This window comes from Aegilops tauschii, chromosome 7, assembly GCF_002575655.3.
Source record: "Aegilops tauschii subsp. strangulata cultivar AL8/78 chromosome 7, Aet v6.0, whole genome shotgun sequence".
Taxonomy (NCBI): Eukaryota; Viridiplantae; Streptophyta; class Magnoliopsida; order Poales; family Poaceae; genus Aegilops; species Aegilops tauschii.
Window position 1 is genome coordinate 407,205,019 of NC_053041.3, and position 15,103 is coordinate 407,220,121.

Consider the following 15,103-nt stretch of genomic DNA (forward strand, 5'->3'; position numbering starts at 1 on the left):
AACCCACATGGTCGGCTCATAACCCACAGTTCCACAGGATCGGAACTTGACTCTCCTGTACATCCTTTATTCCAAAGTATCATTTGCTCTTGGCTTTGTGTGTTGTCACGAGCCACCGTCCGAGAGATGATCTATTCTCGATGCTCTGAACCCCCTTCTCACACTCTGTTCAGGTATCGATCGTTTGTCCATTCGCTTGAAACTTCCTATTGTACCTTCATATTTTGCTCTCGATGTTTTCTTAAGTTTCAACTCGAGAGATACTTCTGCCACATTCCCTGAATTGTTCACCAGATAATTAACCCTATAAGGGTCAGTTCTCCCGAAGTTACTCTTTACTTCCGCACTTAAATCTCGGGACGAGATTTCTTGTAGTGGAGGAGATTTGTAACACCCCCAGTGTCATGCTACAGTAACCCTCTATGATTAAGCTAATCATTTTGCTGAATAGTGCTTGATCACATTGGAATCATATCTCATTTCAAATTCCAACTCAAATTGAAATTCAAATATGAGGTGAAATAAAAGTTGTCCAAATCCAGGAACTAAAAAAAGTTCATAATTTTATAAATAATCCATTGTGAATTATGTTCAGGGAAGAAACATCATCTAAAGTCCCTAGATGACTCTAATATCTTGAAAACAGAGCCAACATCACCTTTTTGACTCTTTTAATGCAATGCAAAATTCAAAATGGAATTATATTGCTCCCAAACTTGTTGTGGCAGTGCAGTATATTGCATCATAATTATTTGGCCATGTTAGACATCTTTTTCAAAAATGTTTTGGTGGCCAAACAATTTGCAAACAGAAAGAAAATGGCAATGCAGTAAAAGAAAAGGAAAATGGAAAAAGTGCACTGTGCACTTGGCCCAGTTGGCCCAACCGTGTGGCCCGGCCCATTTGGGTCGGCCTTTCCCTAACCCCCCCCCCCCCTGCACACATGCGCACCCGACGACCGGCTCGCCGTTGAAGTCGCACCAGCTCGCCTCCTCGCCTCCTCACATCGCTACAGGGCGCCGGGGTGGATAAGAAGACCATCGCGGACACCTGGGCAGCCCCAGTTCTTTTTCTCTCTCTCCCTCGCTCGCTTTCTTCCTCGTCGCAACGCCTGCCACTGTCGTCGCCATGGATGCGGCCACTAGCCTCCCCGGCGCACGGGAGGAAGTCGAGGAGCACCGCCGTCCTCTTCTGCACCGTCTGCAAGCGCCGGGTTGAGCCGGAGCACCTCGAGCCATCGCAATCGGCCTTCTTCCCCAACCGCGGTCGTCGTCGTCGTCCACGTCATCCATCCGCTACCTCCGGTCCTCCCCGAACCACCCCGAGCTCGCCATCGCCTTCCTCTTGGTGAGACGCACCCATCCCTCACTTTCCCCCCTCACCCCGTCGCCGTAGCCGCCACGTTGGGGCCCTCCGAGCTTGTATTCCCCGTATCTGCGCTTGGTCGCCTCCCTGACCGCGCCCGCTGCTCACGGGCGCATCCCCACGCGCGCTTGGCTGCGCTACCCGCTAACCCTGCCGCGCTCAGCGCCCATCCGCGCCTGCCTACGGCTCGCTGCGCGTCGCTACCCACCGCCGCCGATGCTGCCTGGCATCTGCCGCACCGCTGCCCCGCTCTGCCGCTCGCGTCATGCTCGTCTCGCCTGCGATGTTGCCTCGCCTCGCCATAGCTCACGCAGCCGCCGCGTCCCATGCTCCATGCCCCTCCTCGCCCACGCCATCATGCCGCTCCGCCGGGGCCACGCCCAGGCCCGGCTCGCTGCCCCGCCGCTGCTGCCTCCTCTGCCGCGCCCGCCTTCCACTGCGCCCGCACGCCTGCCCGCTACCTGCTGCTCCTGCGCTGATGCCGTTGGTTGACCGTTGCCTCGCTGCGGCTCGCGCACGACCGCCGCTCGACCCGCTCGCAGCTTGCCTCGCTGCAGCCCGCACTGGCGGCCCTCCTCCTTACCCCGCCCTCTCGCGCCTGCCGCTGCTCGCCTGATGTCGCCGCTGCCTCCGCCCGCTGCTAGCGCCGGCAGCCGCGCCCCAACCACCCCTCCTCGCCGGCTTCGCTCCGCTCTCGCTCACCCCCGCTCGCGGCTGCGCCAGCCGGCCGGCCTCGCCGCGCCTATGGTCACTGGCGCGCACAACGCTTCAATCCAGCCTCTATGCCGGTGGCTACCAGGACCTGGCCTTTAGATTAGACGCTAACCCCCCATTAACTAATGGGCCCCCATCACTAATTAAAAGGTTACGTTAGTGTTACTAAAAGGTGACACTTACAGATGGGCCCCACATGCTAACTAAGTTAATTAAAATAATTAAAGACACTGTTAATACTGGAGTCAATAACAGGTGGGCCCCCTGGTCAGTTGACCAGTCAACAGTCCACTGTTGACTGCTGACTAGGCAGTCAACAGGGCCCCACCTATCAGCCTCATTGTGCCTCTGGCTGGGTACACTTCTGGGTGCCCATAGCCTTTTCCCCTTTTAATTTTCGAATTAGTTTAAAATTCAGAATATTATTAAACTTTGAAAAATCATAGAAATTAAACCGTAGCTCGGATGAAAATGTTTTCTACATAAAAGTTCGTCAGAAAAACGTGACGAATCCGAATACGCGGTCCGTTTACCTGTCAGATGCCTCTAAGTAGCTGAACATGGAACATTCCCCCTTCGGTCATCTGTCTGACACAGGTCTGGAACCGGGAAAACATTCCCGGTTGAATTCCCCCTTCACCTATATCGTGTAGCCATACGTTAGGTCACACCCGGCAGAACATATTGCCATGTTTTTCTTTGTGATGCTTTGTTTGCTTTATATTTACTGTTTCATCCCCCTCTTCTCTCCAGTAGACCCCGAGACCGGTGCTACCCCTGTGATCGACTACGTCGACGACGACACGTCTTCCTTTTCAGCAGAGCTTCCAGGAAAGCCCCCACTTTGATCATTCCGATATCGCCCATTCTATTCTCTTATGCTTGCATTAGATTTTGCTACTGTAATTGATTGCTCCTATTCTGATGCATAGCCTGCTTTTGTAACCTGCTCATTGTACCTTACGTGCTTATCCTAAACTACTTAGTATAGGTTGGTTAGTGATCCATCAGTGACCCCTACCTTGTCTGAGTTGCTCCGCTTTAGGTTCGATGACTCAATCAACGTGATCGACGTCCAGGCCCCGACACCGCACATCATGCCCCTTTTGTTGCTCGACTCTGCAGAGTTACCATCGAGTGCCGAGGGTGGAACCTCATACATCACTCCTGATGAGATCTCTGTAGAGTAGCTATTCGGTCGTGGTCATCGAGGGTGATTTCCTCCTTAACCACTTCTGATACGACTCTGTCGTGCAACCCCTCAAGTGTGAACCTCGAGGGTGGTTCCTCTTATGTTCACCTTGATGATTACATCGAGTGGAATTCACCGGGGGTGATTCTTCGGGTTTTCCCCTTCATGTTTGGACACACGGATACTTGGACTTTACAACTATTACTTGGAAAGGCGGGTCGACCCTGAGGGGTACCCGCGAGTGATGTCGAGAAAGGTTGACCTGGAGGGTACCCGAGAGTTGAATACGAGGCGTGGCCGGGCATTCTTAGCCCTTGCCGCAAGTCCTCGAGACGGGGCGACGGGGTCACATCTTTCGTGAGTCTCTACCCATGACCGCACTACCAACACACTACGATTTGGATATTTGATCCGAGGGGCCTCTGGTCTGATAGCACTAACCATCACGTGGGCATAGTATGGGCGTTCTGCGTCGTATGCATCAGCCAAAGCTTAATAGACGTCAGCGACTGAGCGCGGCGCGCCGGGTTGGACTGGTAAGCACCTGCCTTTTCAAGGAGGTAGCTAGGTCTGCTCACAGACCGGGTTCGCAACGTGCAGGAGTTCGCAGGGCGATGGCCCATGACCCCTGGGGGCATATGTTTAGTCCGGCGTGCTGACCTCTTTATTAAGCCTAGGTTGGGTTGCGGCGCATTGTTTGGCCGAGGCCGGGCATGACCCAGGAAAGTGTCTCCGGCCGAAGTTAATGGAGCGTGGTGGGTAAGTTGGTGCACCCCTGCAGGGAAGAAAACATCTATCGATGTCCTGTCCTACGGTAACGGACACTTGGAGTTATATCCCGACCGATACAACTAGAACTGGATACTTGAGGTGATAACTGGATAGTATGGCTCTGGGATTGCTTTCTCGCAGGGAGTCGAGAAAGGATCTCTGGCCGAGGTTGATAACACTACTACTACTTTACTTTATGCTACTCTTATCTCTTCTGATGCTACAAGACGCTTGAAGATGCTAGTCTTCGATAGGCTAGGCTTTCCCCCTTCTCTTCTGGCATTCTGCAGTTCAGTCCACAGATACAGCCCATTTCATTGATACCGATGCATATGTGGTGTAGATCCTTGCTTGCGAGTAATTTGGATGAGTACTCACGGTTGCTTTGCTCCCCTTTTGCCACCTCTTTCCATTCTTCCCGGATGCTGCAACCAGATTGTGGAGCCTAGGATCCAGACGCCACCTTCGACGACGACTGCTACTACACTGAGGGTGCCTACTACTACGGGGAGGCCGCCGACGACCAGGAGTAGTTAGGAGGCTCCCAGGCAGGAGGCCTTGCCTTTTCGATCGATGTTGCTTTTGTGCTAGCCTTTTTAAGGGAAACTTGTCTAACTTATGTCTGTACTCAGATATTGTTGCTTCCGCCGACTCTTGTGTTTTTGAGTTGATGTATTCGAGCCCTCGAGGCCCCTGGCTTGTAATATAAAGCTTGTATTATTTTAATTTGTGTCTAGAGTTGTGTTGTGATATCTTCCCGTGAGTCCTTAATCTTGATCGTACACATTTGCGTGTATGATTAGTGTACGATTGAATCGAAGGCGTCAGAATATACATATTACAAAAAACACTCTTAGAAACACATTTGACAAAATGTTGAACAAGTATTTGAAAATGGTTAAATAATTATTAAAAAATATTAAACAAGTATTTGAAAGAGGTTGAACAAGTATTGAAAATGTTGAACAAATATTAAAAATTGTTGAACGAGTATCTGAAAAATGTTGAACAAGTATTCGAAAATGTTGAATAAGTATTAAAAACGTTGAATGAGCATTTGAAATGTTGAACATGTATTAAAAAATGTTGAAGATGTATTTGGAAAATGTTGATAAATATTAAAATATTGAATAAGCGTCCGAACAATGCTGAACATGTATACAAAAAAAACTTTTTTTGACATATAAAGAATGCATAGTGAAAAAGAAAACAAAAATAAGAATAAACAAAAGAAAAAATGGAGAAAAAATGTTAGACGCGTATTTGGAAAATATTGTTGACATATACAAAAAATGTAGAATAATAACCAAAAAAACAAACAAACCCGAAAAAAGAAACAAAATAAACAAAAGAAAAAGAAAAAGAAAAGAAACAAAGGAAAACGAAAAATGAAAAACGCCTTCAGTCAACTCGAGTAGGACTCACTCCTACAAATAATCATGCATGGGAGCTGGGTGGGGCGGCTGTCAACGCACACGGTTATGCTGGTGACCAGGGATCTGAGTCCTCTTTCTCTCCCCTTTTTGATTATTTTTACTCGCTGCGCAAGCGCGAATGGGTTGCCCTGGAAGGAGAAACCTTCAGCGAGAGATGCTAGTTGTATCGCTTAAATCGATGAACTTTCTAAAAATTTCTAAATTCTTTTTCAAAAATACTTTTTTCTTTTTACTAACAATTTTATAATAGGACTGAATCAAGGGCCAAATAGCCTGTTTTTGGATATCACACTTTGTAGTGATCGTTGTGTAGTGGTTAATGCGCTAAGTGCATCGACGATAGCATGCTAGTTCAAATCTCACATCTTACAGAATTAATCGTGTTGATTTTTTTGCCTGGCTGGAGGCGAGTGATGTTGGGCCAGCCCACTACAGATCGCCTTCGAGTGCCAAGTAGCCTATGCGGCGCTGAGGGCGACGAACGAGACCTGCCAATGTGATCCACCGGCTGAGAGATCATATAGGCCTCCTGGGTGCTCCTCTGTGGGATCCTATTTGCCTCCCGCGGGGGGAAAACAGAAGTGGCTTTGCTGAAACCGCCCGCGATGGGTGGCCCTATTAACTGTTTTAGTTCGCTAATGGTTCCTTAGCTTCTTTCCTACGGGTTTTATTTCGTTTTTATTCCGTGCTATTATCCTTTCTGGGTTTTTCCAGTTTTCAGTCCATTTGGTCCATTTTATTTTTATTTTGCTGTTTTGGTTCTCTTACCCTTCGTTTTTTTGTTGTATCTTTCTTTCTTCTGTTTCTGTTTGTTTTTCTTTTACATTATATTCTTTGCCTGTTTATATAAAAGGTCACCATGTATTACAAAAAAATCATCTTATATTAATAAAATGTTCACTGTATATTATGAGATGGTTCACCATAAATTATAAATGGTCTTCGTGTATTAGAAAATGTGAACGTATATTAGTAAATTGTTCAGCCTATATTTCCAACTTGTTCTTTGTGTATTTGAAATTTGTTCATCTTAATTGTTCAGCGTATACTTCAAAACGTTCACCGAGTATTTGACATTTGGTCAGCATTTTTGTACAAAACTGTTTACTCTTTTTTTTTAAAAAAAATGTTATTTAAAAATGTTCGATATATACTCAGAATTTTTTCAACGTATCTATTCATATTTTAAAAAATATTCCAAAAATAAACGGAGCCAAAAAAATGATGCTACAATTAACCGGATGGACAGTATCATAAAATTTCAATAATTGTTCAGGAATTTAAAGAAAATGTTTGTGAATTCTTAAATGTTCATCAATTTGAAAAATGGTTCATTAAATCAAGAAAATGTTTGCGAATACTAAAAATGTTTGTGAATTTTAAAAATGTCCATGATATTTTCAAAAATTTGCAAATTCAAAAAAGTTCACAAATTTGGGAAATATGTTAGTGAATTTGAAAATTGTTCACAAATTGAGAAAATATTCGCGGGTTTGAATTTTTTTCTCAAATTTAGATAAATAGTTATGAAATTAAACAGGAAAAAGTAAAAGGGGAGGAGGAAAAGAAAAAAAAAAGGAAAAAGAAAAAGAAAAAGAAAAGGCGAGAAATATAAAAGGAAATAAAAACCAAGCAAAAATAAAATAAAAGGAAAAAAGTGGTTTAGCGGAAGGGTCTAGAACCTTCCCAAAACCGGTGGGAAAACCCAGAATGGGCCGGCCCATACATAAGACTTGCGCATGTGAGGGTACGCGCTGGCTCTCTATAGAGTGATCTACGCACTAAATGGGAGCCGCGGGCCTTCTGCCATGTCTACTTATAGATGGGCTATTGTTAGACTATAAACTCTGGCACCAACAACTCATTTTTGCCTCTTGGCCAATTAAGAGGAACAACGTCCAAAATCGTGATTTTGCTATTTCGTGGCCAACCCTGAAATGTTTCTGACTCAACGCTAAGAACCATCCAACCTTAAACCCCCTAACTCAAATATTAAAACTACAGTCTTGAAAGAGGCATGTGACTCTCAATATTCTGTTTGTTCATAGAGCACTAAGGGTCTCTTTGATTTATAGGATTCTAAAATGTTGGAATAGAAAGAACAGATTGGAATATTATCAAATCACAAAAGGAGATTCTCTAAGAGACTAGAGTGGATACAAGATTTGTTTAGAAAATTATTAGAAATGATTTCTTAGAAAAAAATCCCTATAGAGTTTAATTATAAGAATCGGTCAACCAACTTAGGAAAAAATTCTAAGGATTCCTTTCTGAGAACACACATGACGGTTGTGTGCCTATGTATTAAGATATAAAGCAGTGCATCAATTTACAAGAGATGCTTGTAGCACCGACAAGTTGGCCTCCCAAAGCACATAAACGCACACCCGCCCGCTAAGGCATTACTCGCTTAAGGCTATAATTACCCACCAAATCCCACTCTTGACAGTGACTACGAACCTTATCCACTACATACCAGGGGGTCGACGGAGTTCTTGAAAACCCGATGATTCTGCTCAAGCCAAATGTAACCAAGGGTGCACAGGATGATGGAGTTCTACCCCTTGCGAAGCCTGCACTCTTGCAACCGAGTAGAGAGTCCGTGCTTTCGGTCTTCGGTTTGAGGGACTGTTCATGGGCAGTTCGCGGGATCGTTCATTCGAGGGACTCCAAGTACGATCTACACCGACATGATCTTCTTCCACTTCATCTCGGTGACGGTAACGATCGTGATCCCAACCCGTTATGCATCTTCATATTAATCTTAGGTGTGCATGGGCGCGATTTTTTTTGTTTTCTACTACGTTTCCCAACAGTGTGAGCAGTTTCTCCTACGCGTGGGAGATGTAGGTGAGTGGTAAAATTCATTTGTGCCTATTCTACACTACAAAAAAGACACATCGTGACATTATTGGCCAAACGAAAAAAATTGTCATGCTTATGACACTTCTATGACGATAATTGCTACAAAACCACGTATCATCATACATGTGGTGGGCTCCTACTTCTGTGACAAAAAATCATGATAAAAAATGGGCTTTTCATCCTGGACGGGCCGGGGACGCACCTGCATGACATTCTTTGGGTCGTCCATGATGGAAAAAATTGTGGTAGAAGCGAGGGCGAGGAAAATATCGGGGAGTTCCCGGTTACGGTGGTGGTTAGGGCTGAGCGATGCCCGGAGGTTTGCGCGTTTCTCTCATACATGTGGAAAACAGACCCGGGGGCCGTAGATTTCACTAGTGGATTTTCTTGAGAAAATAGCAACGATGGATAGACAAATTACTGTTGGGCAATTGATAGGAAAGCAAATAATTATGATGATATCCAAGACAATGATCATGTATATAGGCATCACGTCCAAGATTAGTAGACCGACTCCTGCCTGCATCTACTACTATTACTCCACACATCGACCCCTATCCAGCATGCATCTAGTGTATTAAATTCATGGAAAAACGGAGTAATGCAATAAGAATGATGAGATGATGTAGACAAGATCTATTCATGTAGGAATAGACCCCATCTTTTTATCCTTAATAGCAATGATACATGTGCCTTGCTGCCCCTTCTGTCACTGGGAAAGGACACCGCAAGATCGAACCCATTACAAAGCACCTCTTCACATTGTAAGATAAATAGACCAAGTTGTCCAAAAAAACCAAATATCAGAGAAGAAATACAAGGCTATAACAATCAAGATTGGATATTAAATCAAGGCAAATCTAATCATAAACTCACAATTCATCGGATCCCAACAAACACACCGCAAAGAGTCATTACATCAAATACTCCAAGAGACCGTTATATTGAGATACAAAGAGAGAGAATGCCATCTAGCTACTGCCTACAGACTCGTAGGTCTACTATGAACTACTCATGCATCATCGGAGAGGCACCAATGAGGATGATGAACCCCTCCGTGATGGTGTCTAGATTGGATCTGGTGGTTCTGGAACTTGCCACGGCTGGAATTGATTTTCGTCGACTCTCCCAGGGTTTCTGGAGCAAGGAGGTACTTATAGAGTGAATAGGCGGTGCGGGAGGCCACCGAGGTGGGCACAACCCACCTGGGCGCGCTTGGGGGCCCAGGCGCGCCCTGGTGGGTTGTGCCCCCCTCAGGGCACCCCCAGGTGCTTCTCTGGCCCATCTGGTGTCTTCTGGTCCAAAAAAGTTCCACAAAAAGTTTCACTGCATCTGGACTCTGTTTGATATTGATTTTCTGCGATGTAAAAAACAAGCAGAAAACAACAACTGGCACTTGGCACTATGTCAATAGGTTAGTCCCAAAAAATGATATAAAATGATTGTAAAACATCCAAGAATGATAATATAACAACATGGAACAATCAAAAAATATAGATACTTTGGAGACGTATCAGCATCCCCAAGCTTAATTCCTGCTCGTCCTCGAGTAGGTAAATGATAAAAACAAAAAAATTATGTGGAATGCTACCTAACATGTTCATCACATATTCTTTTCTTTGTAGCATGGACATTTGGACTTCTATATGGTTCAAAGCAATAGTCTAGTTTTGACATGAGGACTTTAATACTCAAGCACATCAACAAACAACCATGTCTTTCAAAATATCAACAATAAAGCAAGTTATCCCTAGCCCATTATGCTCAATCATTTATCCATTCATGAAACACACTCGCATATTAGCTACACCCAATGCTCAAGTATGCTCATAGTGCCCCTTAGTTGGTGCTTTATAAGAGAAGACGGAGACTCAAGTAAAAATAAAAATTGCATAAAGTAAATAGAAAGGCCCTTTGCGGAGGGAAGTAGGGATTTGTAGAGGTGTGATGTATACTACGCAACTTTATTCTTGTAGACTCATGTTGGGCCTCCAAGCGCAGAGTTCTGTAGGACAGTAGCAATTTTCCCTCAAGTGGATGAACTAAGGTTTATCAATCCGTGGGAGGCCTAGGATGAAGATGGTCTCTCTCAAACAACCCTGCAACCAAATAATAAAAAGTCTCTTGTGTCCCCAACACACCAAATACAATGGTAATTTGTATAGGTGCACTAGTTCGGCGAAGAGATGGTGATACAAGTGTAGTAATGATAGTAGATATTGATTTTTGTAATGGAAACAATAAAAACAGCAAGGTAGCAAACGGAGCACAAACGGTATTGCAATGCTTGAAAATGAGGCCTAGGGTCTGTACTTTCACTAGTGCAATTTCTCAACAATGCTAATCTAATTGGATCACATAACCATCCCTCAACGTGCGATGAAGAATCACTCCAAAGTTCTTATCTAGTGGGGAACATAAGAAGAAATTGTTTGCAGCTATTCTTTCCGATCGATCCATCCAAGAGTTCATACTAAAATAACACCAAGTTATTCTTTCCCATTGATATATCAAGAGTTCGTACTAAAATAACACTAAGTTATTCTTTTTGATCGATCTATCAAGAGTTCGTACTAAAATAACACCAAAGCAAATTCAGATTCATAATACTCAATCCAACACAAAGAACCTCAAAGAGTGCCCCAAGATTTCTACCGGAGAAACAAAAGACGAGAATGTGCAACAACCCCTATGCATAGATTACCCCAATATCACCTTGGGAATCCGTGAGTTGACTGCCAAAACATATCTCAAGTGAATCAATATAATACCCGATTGTCACCAGGGGTATTCATATGCAACACATATATCAAGTGTTCTCAAATCCACAAAAGTATTCAATCCGATAAGAACTAAATCTCAAAGGGAAAAACTCAATTCATCACAACAAGATAGAGAGGGGAAAACACCATATGATCCAACTATATTAACAAAGTCCGCGATACATCAAGATCGTAACATCTCAAGAACACAATAGAGAGAGACTAAACACATAGCTACCGGCACAAACCCTCAGCCCCGAGGGTGGACTACTCCTTCCTCATCATGGTGGCCGTCGGGATGATGAAGATGGCCACCGGTGATGATCTACCCCACCGGCGGAGTGCCGAAACAGGGTCTAGATTGGTTTTTCGTGGCTATAGAGGTTTGTGGCGGCAGAACTTCTGATCTAGGGTTATCCCGAGGGTTTTTGGAATATTTGGCAATTTATAGGGCGAAGAGGAGGTGCGGAGGCCACCGAGGTGGGCATAACCCACCTGGGCGCGGCTGGGCCCCCAGGCGCGCTCTGGTGGGTTGTGCCCCCCTCGCGGGTCCCCTCTGGAACTTCTTTGGACCACTGGATGTCTTCTGGTCCAAAAAAAATCTCCAAGAAGTTTCGCTGCGTTTGGACTCCATTCGGTATTGATTTCCCGCGATGTAAAAAACAAGCAAAAAAACAACAACTGGCACCGGGCACTATGTCAATAGGTTAGTCCCAAAAAATGATATAAAGTTGCTATAAAATGATTGTAAAACATCCAAGAATGATAATGTATCAGCATGAATACTTGATAAAGTATAGATACGTTTGAGACATATCAACATCCCCAAGCTTAATTCCTACTCGTCCTCGCGTAGGTAAATGATAAAAGAAATAATTTATGAAGTGTGAATGCTAGCAAAGTGCACAATTTTGATCAATGATAATTTCAATCACTTTTCCTAGCATCATAACAACAATTCTTTCTCATAAAAATCCTGATGTTAAAGTAGCAACCAATTCACATGTTAAGGTTCAAACAATGAATTCTCTTGAAACTCAACAACCTATATTCTTAGTCACCAAACAATTGCAATTCAACTTATTCAACAGAGTCTAAGTAAGAGCTCCACATACTCAATCATCATATAGTCTTCCATGATTTCTACTACTCAAAGCATATTCTTAGAACAAATGGCATCCATCGAACACAGAGAAGGATAGGGGCATAATATTTTGCCTCCCGACTATTTATCATAGAGATAATTGTCAACAATAATAAATCATGATCAAATATATTTGACTGGTCATATGTGCCTAGATCTTTCCCCACCACATGATGGTTGCCAACTAGAGAGTAATTGAGGTTGAAATGGGAATGCATACTACTGAATCTTGCATAAAAGTAAATACTGAAAAGTAAAACATAGGCCCTTCGCAGAGGGAAGCAGAGGTTGTCATGCGCTTTTATTTGGATGCCCAAGCTCTTAATGCAAAGGAACATCACGTTATATTTGTTGGGTAACGCAGCAATAATTCAAAATTTTCCTACGTGTCACCAAGATCAATCTAGGAGATGCTAGCAACGAGAGAGAGGGAGTGCATCTTCATACCCTTGAAGATCGCTAAGCGGAAGCGTTACAAGAACGCGGTTGATGGAGTCGTACTCGCGGTGATTCAAATCGTGGAAGATCCGATCTAGCGCCGAACGGATGGCGCCTCCGCGTTCAACACACGTATAGCCCGGGGACATCTCCTCCTTCTTCATCCAGCAAGGGGAGAGGAGAACTTGAGGGAGAACTCCAGCAGCACGACGACGTGGTGGCGATAGAGCTCGTGGTTCTCCGGCAGAGCTTCGCGAAGCACTACGGAGGAGGAGGAGGAGAGGGCTGCGCCAGGCAAGGGGTGCGGCTGCCCTCCCACCCCCTCACTATATATAGGGGGAAGGGGAGAGGGGGCCGGCCCCTCTAGATGGATCTAGAGGAGGAGGCGGCGGCCAGGGGAAACCGTAGATGGGTTTGGGCGCCCCCACCCCCTAGGAAACTTCCCCCCCAAGCCGGGAGGGGCGGCTGCCCTAGGGGTGGCGCCCCCACCTCTCCTGGTTACGTGAGAGGGGTTGGGAGGGGCGCACAGCCCCTTAGTGGGCTGGTTTGCCCCTTCCCCTTGGCCCATAAGCCCCCCAACGCTTGTCGGGGCCTCCGAAACCCCTTTCGGACATGCTGGCCATAGCCTGGTACCCCCGGAACAATTCCAGACTCCAATACCCTTCGTCCAATATACCGATCTTCACCTCCGGACCATTCCGGAGCTCCTCGTCATGTCCGGGATCTCATCTGGGACTCTGAACAACCTTCGGTAACCACATACTATTTCCCATAACAACTCTAGCGTCACCGAACCTTAAGTGTGTAGACCCTACGGGTTCGGGAACCATGCAGACATGACCGAGACACCTCTCCGGCCAATAACCAATAGCGGGATCTGGATACCCATATTGGCTCCCACATGTTCCACGATGATCTCATCGGATGAACCACGATGCCGGGGATTCAATCAATCCCGTATACAATTCCCTTTGTCTATCGGTATGTTACTTGCCCGAGATTCGATCGTCGGTATCCCAATACCTCGTTCAATCTCGTTACCGGCAAGTCTCTTTACTCGTTCCGTAACGCATGATCCCGTGGCTAACTCATTAGTCACATTGAGCTCATTATGATGATGCATTACCGAGTGGGCCCAGAGATACCTCTCCGTCATACGGAGTGACAAATCCCAGTCTTGATTCGTGCCAACCCAACAGACACTTTCGGAGATACCTGTAGTGCACCTTTATAGCCACCCAGTTACGTTGTGACGTTTGGTACACCCAAAGCATTCCTACAGTATCCGGGAGTTGCACAATCTCATGGTCTAAGGAAACGATACTTGACATTAGAAAAGCTCTTAGCAAACGAACTGCACGATCTTGTGCTATGCTTAGGATTGGGTCTTGTCCATCACATCATTAGGAAACCATAACCATCTATTGATCAACGAGCTAGTCAACTAGAGGCTTACTAGGGACATGTTGTGGTCTATGTATTCACACATGTATTACGGTTTCCAGTTAATACAATTATAGCATGAACAATAGACAATTATCATGAACAAGGAAATACAATAATAACCATTTTATTATTGCCTCTAGGGCATATTTCCAACAATATTGCCCCTTATGATAGCAACCTTTATTATGTAGTTTGTCGCTTTTATTACGTTGCCATCACAAGTACGTACAACACTCAATTTTCCCTTACAATAAAAGATCAAACATATTTGGGAGCAAATTTTTATTGCTTTATGCACGATGACAACTTACTTGAGGGATCTTATTCAATCCATAGGTAGGTACGATGGACACTCATGGCAAGAAACTGGGTTTAAGGTTTTTTTGGATGCACAAGTAGTATCTCTACTTAGTACGAATTTTTGGCTAGCAAAAGATCCTAGGCAAACACCACATGTTGGAGGATCCATGACAATATAACTTGTATGCAAATATACACAACCATAAATCATTACGTTGTCTTCCTTGTCCAACTTTAACTAATTTTCTCAACTTTGAAAATAATTAACGGGTATTCACAATCATAGAAGATTTCCAAGATAATATATTTGCATGTGAAAGTTCTCTTCCTTATACTATTCATGAATTGCTTGTATGACCAATATTGTGATTGTCAAGCTTCAAAAGATTTCACTTTCTAAACCCAATGTGAAGCTACCACTATGGATGATATGAACATATAATTTCAACTTCATGATATTCAATTCATTCAACAATTTACTCATAGGATATAAGTGAAGCACGAGAGTAAATGACAAACTACTCCAAAAAGATATAAGTGAAGATCAAATGAGTAGTTTAGGAAATAGGTGGCTATTTGAGGACCGTCTCTTATTTAAAAATTTCTGATCTAAGTATTTTATTAAAACAGCAAGCAAAACAAAATAAAATGAAATTCTAAGAATGGCACA